The sequence below is a fragment of the Lepidochelys olivacea genome (genome assembly GCF_965140295.1).
Source record: "Lepidochelys olivacea isolate rLepOli2 genome assembly, chromosome: 10".
NCBI lineage: Eukaryota > Metazoa > Chordata > Testudines > Cheloniidae > Lepidochelys > Lepidochelys olivacea.
The window spans coordinates 53630934-53644134 of record NC_140420.1 but is presented as its reverse complement, the minus strand read 5'-3'; the positions used below and the strand labels follow the sequence as shown (position 1 = coordinate 53644134).

The 13201-nt window shown below is 40.8% G+C and overlaps 1 protein-coding gene across 2 annotated transcripts in view; it reads right to left on the bottom strand.

The window, feature by feature from the left end:
- Positions 1-13201, bottom strand: part of RORA (RAR related orphan receptor A) — a gene marked incomplete at its 3' end in the record, with an annotated part of 544635 nt that overhangs the window by 352056 nt on the left and 179378 nt on the right. The window lies entirely within an intron of this gene.

Here is a 13201-nt window from a genome sequence, read left to right as displayed (position 1 = left end):
GCAGGGAATATCCTTCCATACAGACACTTTGTCTCCTGGATCTCGGCTAGAAATGTTTTTCAAGACGGGGACTGAAACTATAAAAAGAAGGGATAAACACCCCAAAGCTCCCTCCTCTCACCCCCCTGCCCATCGCATTCACTGCAGCTGTAGAGACAAAGGAAGCAGCCATTGGACTCTGCGGGAGGGGTCCAGACGTAAGGAGTTTGGTCAGCAAGACTGCTGAAAGCATGTGGCGAGAAAAACTAAGTTAAGTTCAAAGCAAAGTTAAGTTAGGCCCTAGGAAGCAGTTTATTTTTCTTGTAACCAGTTCTGACTTTTATGCCTCATTACTAAGGCTAAGATTTTGTCACGGATATTTTTAGTAAAAATAAAGGCAATAAAGAAAAATTCATGGAAGCCTGTGACCTGTCCCTGAGCTTTACTAAAAATATCCATGATAAAATGAGCAGATTGGACAGCTGTGAGTGGGCTGGTAGTCCCAGGGGTCCCCACCACTGGCAGCTCCAAACTCCAAGGGTTCCCCCTGCCTCCACGGAGACCAGGAGCTCCGGAGGTCCCTGGGCTTCCCAGAGTGGTGGGGAGCGACGGGGGTCCCCCCTGCTGCCCACGGTGCCCGTGGGCTGCAGGAGGGGGAACCCTGCAGCTCCCAGCCAGGGCTGGCTGAAGTCACGGAGGTCTTTGGAAATCACGAAATACGTGACCTCCGTGACTAAATCGCAGCCTTACTCATTACATGTACTCACTTAAAATCTCTCTTTGCAGTTAATAAACTTCTCTATTGTTTTATCTAATTCAGAGTGTTCAAGTTGAAGTGTCTGGGTAAAAAGCTGTGTGCCTATTATTTCCTTAAAGGAATAACACTCAATATATTTGTGCTGTCCAGCAGAAGGCTGGGCAGTACAGAACATATGTTTGTGGAGGGGGGGAATTGGGATTGGAAGGATGTTGGGGTCACCCTGTGGTAGTCTTAAAGGCTGGTAAGAGCCAACGAGCGGCTGGCTGGCTGCAGCACACACACAGAGTTGGAAACGACTTTTAAATGCCGGTGGCTGTTTGTGAGCAGTCCAGGTTGGAAGCTACAGCTGCAAGGCATGATAATGGGCACCCTGTAGGGGTGATACAGAGAGTCATTGGTCTGGACTGTACCCTGGTATGTCACCCATGAAAATACTCCAGAACGTAATGGGCTAAAAAACAAGAGGGCATGAACTGAAGCCAAGAAAGAATGCAGCAAAGAATGCAGCATAACACATCTGTAGCAACATACATCTGATGCAAACAACACTGTCATCAATAGAGATTGATCCTACAATGATCAACACCAAAAACTCAGGGCTCTATCACATTAACTCAAGGAAAATTCCTTTAATGTGAGAAAGTAGCAAGTTCCTTTCTAGGCGGTCTTTGGGGTTAGGCACTTGAAGGAGACATGATCATACAAACTAGCCCACTGTCTTATCCAGGCAGTAAGGGAGGTTATGTATAACAAATGGGTGTTAAGGAGTCATAGAATAAATACAAGGTGCAACTAGACAAACATTTTTAAAAAAAGTTAGACAAGAATTTTTTGGGGGTAGGAAGGGAACTGACCAAGGGGAGAGGGGGAGTTTCCAGGATATATATGTTGAACAGATAGGTGTGGACATTGCTAGATAGGGCCATGACCTAAACCCTTCCCAAAACATTACTGTGTTTCCATGAACGTGTTGACATTGCTATACACGACACATGGCCTAATCTTTTCACAAAGCAGTTCTGTGTAAACAAGAACAAATGGCAAATGAGTTCAATATGCAGACGACCTGAGCCACAACCATTCAGTCACCACACTCTTTGCAAAGCAGCAAGAGAAATCAATACACATTATGGCAAGTTACCGAATGCCTTGGGATCTGAGTTACTACAGAGAATTCTTTCCTGGGTGTCTGGCTGGTGAGTCTTGCCCACGTGCTCAGGGTCTAGCTGATTGCCATATTTGGGGTCGGGAAGGAATTTTCCTCCAGGGCAGATTGGCAGAGGCCCTGGGGGGTTTTCACCTTCCTCTGCAGCTGGTCACTTGTTGGAGGATTCTCTGCACCTCAAAGTCTTTAAATCACGGGGCTTGAGGACTTCAATAAAAGGTTGGGGGTTTGTTACACGAGGGGGTGTGTGAGATTGTGTGGCCTGCATTATGCAGAAGGTCAGACTAGACGATCCTAATGGTCCCTTCTGACTTTAAAGTCTATGATTCTATGATTTGCATGTGCGTGCACGCACAAAGCAAGAAATCCATATGGGAAGTAATTTCTTACTGATAAAACTGTTGGCTTTTGAGTCACAGCCACCTCACTTTATAACCATTTCTGTCTCCAAATGAAAATATTATGAAGCAAATTACACATGTTACACAGACGCATTGTCTGAACTATTAAAGCCACAAACCAACAGTAAGGAGACAAGTTATAGGGGGAAATAAAGTGATCTCAGTGGTATTGCAGCCACATGGCAAGCTTTATTCTGTTAATTTAACAATCAACTGATTATATTATTAACTCAATTCAATAGAAACAGCAGGGGGAATCCTGCTAATTTACTCTTGAGCATTGTAGGGGCCTCTGAATGTGTGAAAACAATGAAATACAGGAGGAATTAGAGGACTGATATCATAAGGGGGAGGAAAGTTTCCATTTCCATATAATGCTTACCCTAAATTAACAATTGATAAGCCTGCTGCTTATGTAAAGTAAGGATAAGTCCTATATAGAAATTGCCATTAGAAAGTCAACATTTTGAAAACACTTATCACATATAAGTATCTCTAACACCAAGGTTTTCTCCTGTTCTAAGGGTAGGAAGTAACTGCAGTCTCACATATCATTGTATAGTTAATAACTGCTCAGAAATGCTGATTGTCCAATGGTGAGCACTATGTACTCCTGATTAGGTGGTAGATGTATTTATTAATGACAAAGTCTTCTGACTTCAACCCAGGAAGCTGATATGGTACCAGTAAGTCCTGTAGATATGCCAGCACCTGTGACTTCCCTAACTTTCAGACTGGAAGAGAACAATAGACTGTTGGCTCTATTATTGAATACAGACATCTTCAACACAGGCAAAAAACCGTGAACGTGGATGGTCAAACCACCACAGAGAACATTTGTATTCTTTAGTGCTAGTTTGAGCATTCAAATATCAGATGTTTATGTTCCACTTAGGTAACAAATTTGATAACTGAACTTTGTTTTGCTTTCTAATGATCATACTCAAGCCACATTTTGCATAAGAACATAGAAAAATCAAAGTGCATAAGAGAAAAATGTTCTCAAAATTAGATATCTGGACATTTGCTATTTATAGGAGTTTTATTTATAATTCTAATAATAACTGGAAAAAACAGCTGGACAAAGATGACATAGATCCCCAAAGCAAGACCACAAAGATGCTTTTCAACTCCGGAAACTGTATTAAATCTGGAGTGCATGGGAGATACTCTGTCAACTGGCATGTCTGCAACAAAACGGTCTGTCTCTCAAAATGAGAATTAACACAAAGTCAGCTGACTGCACTAAAAATGCCAGATTTCAAAATTAAAAAATCAAACAGTCGACATTAGTACACTGATCCACTCTAAGTTGCAGCTTTGTGAATCATCTCAATCGTTTAACAGAGGAGAAAATTCAAGTTAGCTGTGGTAGCAGCCATTAGCAAAGGAAAGAAACACAAAGTGCTCTAACTGTTGCATCTTGAGTTTACCATTAATCTTTTTATCAGTGCCATAATTACACTAAACGTTTGTATGAATAGCTGTGCATGTTCATCCTACACCATTAGGCTGCGCTTCTCCACACGCCTGTGGGGTTGGGAAAGAAGCTCAGTAAAAGCAAATACTGACCGTTCTCAGAAGGGATTAGCTTGCTTCTGTGCAAACTGTGCATAATCATTCAAATTAACTTCAAACAATATAAAATGGTCAACTTACATAGCAACCTTTATTCTGTTGATCTTAAAGGCCTTGCAAACATCAACTAATTAAGCTTCAACACTAGCACAAGGAGAGGCAGGTATTACTCACACATTTTTACAAATGCAGAAACTGCAAGGTATCAAATGCAGACAGAGGTTCAGGACTTTCTCATGGTTACACAGCAAACCTGTGACAGAGCTGTTATTAGAAAACAGGAATCCTGACTCTAACTGCTACATAACACTCCCTTGGCGGCAAACAATGCTTATCTTGCCTTCTTCTATTTGCTGGAGAAGACATTTCTTAAATAAATGCCTTCAAGGCAACAGTACAGAACTAAGGATATTTAACTAAGGATATTTCTCAACATTAAGAAGACAGCCCTCATCTTCACAGGCAGCTGATGTGTGGAGTCATTTCCTCAGACTGGCTGTACAAGAAGTGCTCCCATTGCTGGGCTTATGCCATGAGAGCCAGGAAAAACATCAAGCACTCTTTTGAAGAACCTGGCCCTAGTTCCCAAGGGTTGACTGAAAGTGGCAGCAGCACAGAATGGCGTCCTGCAGCTGATCAGAGCTCTCTCCTTTATGACCGGGAGTGGTGCTGTCTCTTCCTGATCAACGAAGGCTGCTACTCAAACCCTAGCCTCCATAGTTTCTACAGGCTGCTCCTTAGGCATGGGCCCCAGTCTCCACCTTGGGAGAAGTGATTAGAGTGAAGTAGCGTTGCTACTTACTGTGTATGCATGAGGTAGGGTGGGTGCATGTGTGCATAAGGGTGGCATGGAGCATTCAGGTGAGAGCAGACAGGGAGGCGTGAGTGCTGTGGAGAGAGGAGGAATGGACAGACAAGATGATCCAATGGCTAGGGTATTAGCCTAGGACTTGAGAGAACTGGCTTCAATTCCCTGCTGCGCCATAGACTTCCAGTAGGACATTGAGCAAATCACTTTGCCTCTCTGTGCCTTAGTTCCCCATCTGTAAAATAGTAGCTCTTCCCTATCTCACAGTGGTTTGTGATGATAGCTACATGAAAGACTGAGGCACTCAGATATTATGGTGAGGGGAATCCTACAAGCCCCTTTGCTATATAGAAGGGTAGATTCAGAATGGGGAGAGAAAGGGGGGAAGGGGAAGAAAGAAGGAATAGCAAAAGGAAAGAGAAAGGGCAAAAGCATTGAAAAATGATAACATAAAACCCATAAAGAAGGTGGTAACAAGGGTGTTTAGAGACCAAAGGAAGTTCATAAGAAGAAACAAGGTAGCACATGGACAAGATAAATAAGATGGGGCTGGGATTAGGGGGGAAAAACAAGGAGTAAACACTGATTTTTTAATAGTGATAAAAATAGAACATGATAAATATTATGTCCCTGTAAATTAATGGCATTCCCTCACCTTGAACAGTGCATTCAGTCCAGGCCTAAATATACAGTAGAAGGAAAACAGATTCTAGGTAGTCAGCTAACATGGTTATAGCCACAGGACTCCTTCCATATGATTGCAAAGACTGGGATTCTTTTGTTTATAGAGGAGATGAACAAGAGGGTACAAAACAGAGGTATATGAAACAATGAACAGTAATCATGCAGTCCTGTTTCCCCCTCTCACGAAGGGAAAGAAAAAGGAACATTCAATGGAACAGAAAGAGAACAGATTTTAAACCGAGGGAAGGAAATATATTTTTACATAACACATAATTAACATGTGGAACTCATTGCCACAAGGTACCATTGAGGGCTAGAGCATTAAGAGGACTCAAAAATAGGAGATATTGACATAGTTAATAAGAACATCCTCTCTTATTTGAGACAGGATAAAATGGATAAGGAGCTCGTGTAACCCCTCATGCTTAAGGGCATAAACCAATCACTAAAATGCCAGAGTTTGGTAAGTAACTTCCTATGGTCAATTATTCCATAATTATCAACTACAGGGTTTGGTATCCGTGGGGTAGCCGTGTTTGCCGCTTTTACAGATCCAGACTAAGAGTCCTGTGGCACCTTATAGACTAACAGACGAATTGGAGCATTAGCATTCACCCATGAAAGCTTATGCTCCAATACGTCTGTTAGTCTATAAGGTGTCACAGGACTCTTTGCTGCTTTTACATGGTTTGGGGTTTTTTTGTTTTGTTTTGTTTGAATCTTTCTCTAAAGCATCTGCTATTGGCTGCATCAGAGACTGATCACTGGACTAGATGGACTACTGGCCCAGTTTGGTGTGGTAATTTCTATGTTCCAAAAACATAAAGAAGGGCTCAATGGTTGGTTAACAAGAAAAATAGATGCATTTTTCTGCTTTTGACCAGAATGGGGTTACTGTGCACTTTCTGGATGTTTATGTTTCTGCAACTTCTACTCCCACCCAATATTTTCACTAGATACCCTTGCCCTTATTTATTTGAGCTCCACTCCTGTTGGTTAAAGGTTAGTAGGAAGTCCTTTCTAAAAGAACCTAAAAGATATAAGATACAAGATATGAGATATCATATCTTCCTATGTTACAGAACTCCAGTAAAATCCTTATCTTGCAGGACCTCTGCTCACAGATGTCATAAGGCATGGAGGAAGAGAGTTTTCTACTTTAAAAAAAGTTCTCAGCCAGGAACTTTGCAGCACAAAAGAATTCCATTTTTTTCTATTTTTGACATTTTCTTCCATGATTTAAATTACTTGTTATGCTCCTGCTCTCTTATTGACAGTGCTTCTTGACAGGGGAAAGATTAATTTACCTTTAAAATATGGAAGACATAAAAACACCCACTAACAATGAGAAATAATGTAGCAAGAAGAACTTCCACTATTTTAGGGTATGCATGATGATTTTTTATGTTTTTTTTAGAGTAAGCCTGTGACCCTTTCTCCTCCTCAAGGGCATTTATGCTTCAACCAAGTCTGGGGTCCCAACAAATGTGTCAATGACCATGACAGCTGGACATGGACATTTTCTCAAATAGCTCCCAAAGGGCAGTGAAAGGTGCAAGGATTCATCAGAGACCTTTAGAGCCAACTCCCAAGTATGCTCTTCTATCAGCTATTGTTTAACAATCCTGATGCCCTCAAAAGTCCTTGCAAAAACAAAGTAAATTAGCTGTCTTGCTATAAACTTTGTGCCACTGAGCTTGGGCCTCACACAAAAATCCCTCACCTTCTAGAAAATGAGAAAAAGTAGATTAGATCCAGGATAATGGCTCTCATGGTTAAGTGAGGATGAGGTCTTTACCTAATCTCAGTGAGACTAACAGAAGGCAAAATTCATGAGCAGAAGTAGATATTTAAAAAAACTCTGTCCTCTGTACACACCTCTGGCTTAACTACACTGATTTCTCTGGCCTTCTACCAGGGCTGAATTTGGCCCCTAACCATCCTCATTACGTAGAAGAAATCCATTGAAGACAGTAATTTTGAACTGTTTACCTGTTAACAATCAGGAAAAACAAAATTTCTTTATAGCCATGTCCTTTCCCCCATGGTTTTCAGGCACACTGTCAAAAGACAGCCAATAATCCTGTTGCCAGTTTGGGTTTCAGGTCTGCTTGGCTACACATGCTGAAAAACCTGGACAGCAAAGGCTACATCGTGCTATGGTTCCTAGTTGATACTTTGCATCCCATGGAGAAAGTAACAGAAATAAAGCTGTGCAGATTAACACACCGATTCACTACAGAAAACTGCTAATTCATCTCCAAATGAAATTTAACAGTTATCTCCATTGTAAGTAATTAAAGTGTACAGCAAAATGCAAGGTATTTTGAGACTCTTCCTCAAAGATCAATAAATGTAATAAACCTACAGATCTATCTCATTTCCTGAATTCAGCTTTAGAAGTCATTTCCTCTCACTGTTAAATTTTAGAACAATTCACTTTTCAATTTTAATTTAAAAAAAAACCCCTAAGGATATCACAATTCAGAGCACTAAGTGGCTAAAAAACAACTCAGTAAAAACACACTTGTCTTATAAAATACACTGCTTAACTTACAATGTACAGGCTGGAAAGTATTTTACACAGCTCCATGCTTAAGCTGCTTTTATCACGTCAGAGCGTGAATTTAACAGCAAAGCACTTCTGAGCATTCTTTAACTTTTCATTACAGCTGTATTGTATGCACTTTCTTAGACTAAAGCTCTGCAGACCCAAATTCCCAGTGAATTCAATGGAGTTCTACATGTCGTATGTATTGCAATCTGTGCATGGAATCATTCTGCTGAGCAAGGCCGGCCCCAGGCACCAGTTTTCCAAGCAGGTGCTTGGGGCAGCATTGAGAATGAGGCGGCAGTCCGTGTCGCGCGGTGGCAATTTCGCGGCAGCTGCTTGGGGCGGCACAATTGGTAGAGCCACCCCTGCTGCTGAGGCCAAGCGTACATCAGTCTATGTTACAGATTGTGTGTTAAGTATTTGTGAATATTTGGTCAACCAGATTTTCAAAAGCTCAGGGCTAGGATTTCAATGGCTAAGAACAAGAGTTGGATAAATCCATGAAAAATGCAGTTTTGATCAACCTGTAACGACAGTATTTGTGCATTTGACTTGAATAGGTTCAGCCATTCACAGAGTGGCCAGAAGAGGAGACAGAGGAGATGGAGGTATTGGTGGTGGCACTGCTTCACCCATTATACCCTTTAGTCCAGCAGTTGGAGCATTCACCTGGAATGTGAAAGACCTGGGTTCAAAGCCCTGGTCTGGAACAACCCCAAAATGGACTTTTTCAATTCATCAAAAATTCTGAAAAATTTCAGATTCAGTCCAACTCAAACCTAAGGTGTTTTGGTTTTTCTCCCACAATTTTTTCAGAACTGCCACCAAACTGAAAAATCAGTTATTTCCCTAATTCTATTCAGCTCCCACAATTGGCGCCAGATATTCAAAAAAACCTTAGCTCTCATTTAAAAAACAAATAAGACCAGATTTTCTAAAGAGCCCATCACTCAGCAAGTTGAGTTCTTCTGCAAACCTAACCACATATTTAGGTGCCTAAATGGGAGATGTTCTATTCTGAAAATCTGGTCCTGTATGTATAAATGAAAATCAGTCAGGCAACACAATTATAAAGTGAGACAAGTATTTTCAAAAGGCATCTATGTTATTTTGTTCATCATGTGTAGCCAAGTTATTAACCCTATTCTTTAGTTAGACATTAAGGAATCTACTCTCTTCTTCATTAAGATATGTAGCTGCTTTTAAAGCTAATGGAACTTACAAACATGCAATAAGAGATTGCTCTATTTTTGAGTTTTGACAAATTTCCCATAATAAAAAAGTTTTCTTTTTGCTATTAAATGCCAAATATTGTTTAGTAGCAACTATAAACAAAACCCACTCTAATAATTAGACTCGAGCTCAAACAATGTATAATGGTCACAGTTAAATGCCTAATAACTGTTACATACAGCCAATCATGCATGGCAAATTAAATCTACCAAATGAAAGACACATTTCATTATATTCAGGGCCTCATGTATTCCCCAATTCTAGGGAATTCACCATTTGGTGCTAAATTGTGCATCAAATCTGAGCTTTCATTTAAAAAGAATTATGCTTCTAGCCCTCTTGGTTGCAAAGATAACCTTGAAAATGTGAATCAACTTAAATGCAAACCCATGCACTGTTGTCCACCTGAGTCTGCAAACAGCCTGAAACAATATTGGAATGGTGTGACCTGCACCATTTATCTCAATGGGCTGACAACTCTGATATTTAAGGATGACAATTCAAATGCTAAAATAGTTAACTATTTTACTGCTGATCCTTTTAGCTAAATGCACAACCTGAAGCTACCTCTTCTCACCTCTCCATATGACAGAAGCCCCAATGTTTTCCTACTCACCTACTAAATCCTCCAGCATTGTTAATACACAAACAGTGGCACCTGAAATCAGAAGTAACTTCTGAAAATGTAAAAAGAAAAGGAGTACTTGTGGCACCTTAGAGACTAACCAATTTATTTGAGCATGAGCTTTCGTGAGCTACAGCTCACTTCATCGGATGCATGCCGTGGAAACTGCAGCAGACTTTATTTATACACAGAGAATATGAAAAAATACCTCCTCCCACCCCACTGTCCTGCTGGTAATAGCTTATCTAAAGTGATCATCAGGTGGGCCATTTCCAGCACAAATCCAGGTTTTCTCACCCTCCACCCCGCCCCACAAATTCACTCTCCTGCTGGTGATAGCCCATCCAGGAGAGTGAATTTGTGTGTGGGGGGTGGAGGGTGAGAAAACCTGGATTTGTGCTGGAAATGGCCCACCTGATGATCACTTTAGATAAGCTATTACCAGCAGGACAGTGGGGTGGGAGGAGGTATTTTTTCATATTCTCTGTGTATAAAGTCTACTGCAGTTTCCACGGCATGCATCCGATGAAGTGAGCTGTAGCTCACGAAAGCTCATGCTCAAATAAATTGGTTAGTCTCTAAGGTGCCACAAGTACTCCTTTTCTTTTTGCGAATACAGACTAACACGGCTGTTACTCTGAATTCTGAAAATGTAGGTTCTCAACATCTAAATTACTCCTCACATACTGGCATTGATTGAGGTCATATGCGATTCTCTGATGTAAACTATCAGCACATTCGCTGTAAGTCCCTGCTTATGGAATCTGTGTGCAAATAGTTGGCGCTCATACTGCCATCCCAGTCCAGAAATCACAACTGTAAATACAAACAATGTTCTCCTCTTCCTTTCTGGGCACTGTCCAGATCAATATAAACCAATATCTGATTATATTACAGCAGTGAAACATCAGGGAAAGGGAAAAGCAACATTCTGGGAACTGGACTTAGCACAAAACAGCCTCAGTAACAGCAAAAGTCTGGGTCACAGCATTTGGAGGTGGTGATTCTTATTTCAAAGTGGTCCTTTGCCCTCAGCAGCAGCCATCTACTTTCTTATGTAGCAACTTATCAGTCAAACCCAGGAAGAGTCACTGTATTGAATACGACAATCGGGTCACATCGAATCCACAGCTATCTCATTACAAAGACAACTTCTTCCTAGTCTGGCTCACATTTCATTAGCCAGCTAGGAATTAATTTTGAAAGAGTTGCCTGTCTCCCATCTCCTTTCTATCATGAAAAGGTGACAGAGGGGAGATGGAGACACCTCCAACTTACTTGAGGTGTCCATCACCCATTAGTGCACATGAACAAAATTGTCCCCCTAACTCTTACCATCATGAAAGGAAGTTTGAGGACAAGTAATAGCCAAACCAGCATATCCAGAATCCATCTTCTCTGTTGGGTTTGCTGAGAGGCGGCCACTCCAGCTCTACTTCCCCTGGACTACATGGACCCAACATAGGGCAAGGAATGTTCTTGGACTGTAAGCTCTTTGGAGCCAGGACCATTTTTTGCTCTTTGTTCGAACAGCACCTAGCTCAATGGGATACTGGTCCACAACTGAGGACTTGTCTACACTTACCGGGGGATCGACGAGTGGCAATCGATACATTGGTGGTCAATTTAGCGGGTCTTGTGAAGACACACTAAATCAACCACAGATCGCTCTCCCGTCGACTCCTGTACTCCACTGGATTGAGAAGAGTAGTGGGAGTCGATGGGAGAGCATCTCCCGTCAACATCAGGTAATGTGGACCCCACAGTAAGTAGATCTAAGCTATGTCGATTTGAGTTACGCTGGTCACATAACTCAAATTGTGTAGCTTAGATTGAATTTCCCCTGTAGTGTAGATAAGGCCTAAGACTCCTAGGCGTTACTGCAGTATAAACAGTAATAATAATAAGGAATTACAGGCCCATTATTGGTAGCATTTCGGGACAGATGGAGAAGAGCTCTCCCCTCTCTCTCTTACCCCCTGATTGTCATAAGCAGCCACACAATCCCTACTGCAGACCTGTTCCTTTTAAGGGTTGTTTCTTCTGCATGTGCCAGAGCACGGAGGAATTAATTTCTTTGGCCTCCCAGGTCATACATGGTCCAGAAGACGTCTGCGATTTTGAGCTGAAAGAGCTCTTAGTGAAAGACAGTGTGTGCATAAGTATGTGTTTTATGTTACTTACAGAACAGGAGATGTAATTAGTCACCAAGGCCTTGATTCAGCAAAGCACCCATACACATGCTTAACTCCCCTATTCAATCAAATACTTAAGTATGTTCTTAAAGTTAAGTTTGTGATGAAGTACTTTCCTGAATCAGGACCCCAAAAGTAAACAGTGTGAGATTATGAAAAGGTCACCAAGAACATATTTTATAAAGCAGCAACATCACAACAAATTCTAATAATCAATTACAAACAAAGCATTCTGAGACAGATTTGGATCTCTCTTTTGTTTTCCAATAACATCTGTTTATTATAAGGGTTTTATTAATCTGAAAGATTCTCATTAGTAAAACATTAATTTGTTATGCTCCATTTTCTGCATTATTCTCATGCTTTAGTTTCTTGGTATTTAAGACAAGTGCAGGATCCCTAAGCTACCCTCCAGCTTGTTAAACTCCACATAATAGGATATAAGCAGCACATTAATTACCATCATCAAGAGAACTAGTGCATCTATCTGTAAATATTAAAGCAGTAATTTTACCTGGTAAAAGAAATCTCCAAATTGGGGGCACTTAAGAGTTCATGAATTTCAAAACTGAGCTTACACTTCAGCAAGTACAGAAATATACAACTAATTTCAGACATTATTTTTAAACAATTCACACAACTTAAAAATGCACTTGAACAGAAAGACATAGTGGGTGAAGTAATAGGTTATCTTGAAAGCATGTCTCTCTCACCAACAGAAGTTGGTCCAATAAAATATATTACCTCACCCACTTTGCCTCTCTTAAACGGAGAAGTTGTTATGGTATAAAATGACTTCTTCTAGCAAAAGACTCGTGGGTTCAATTTCAACCTCCATTGCATACTACTTGGACATGTGCACTCCTGACAACAATCACTTAACCGCTTCATGACTCAGTTTACATAACTGCACAATGAATATAATAGCAATAGTCACCTACCACAGAGGAATCTTTGAAAAAATTAAATGTTTTGGAAAAAAGCTCCTTAATATTCTTGGACGAAAAGTTGCTATATAAAAATATGTTTACTATTATGAACCAAGAAGCCAACTACTTATCCACAATGAAGTGATTTTTACAACAGCAAAATCAGAGCTCTTTTCAATCAAACTGATCCCTGGCACAAAGGAAATATTCTGTATTGAAGCAAACCCAGAACCAGAGTTCAACTGCACAGCTGTATACTAGGTTAGCCTTCACAGGCTAAAATGTCAGTT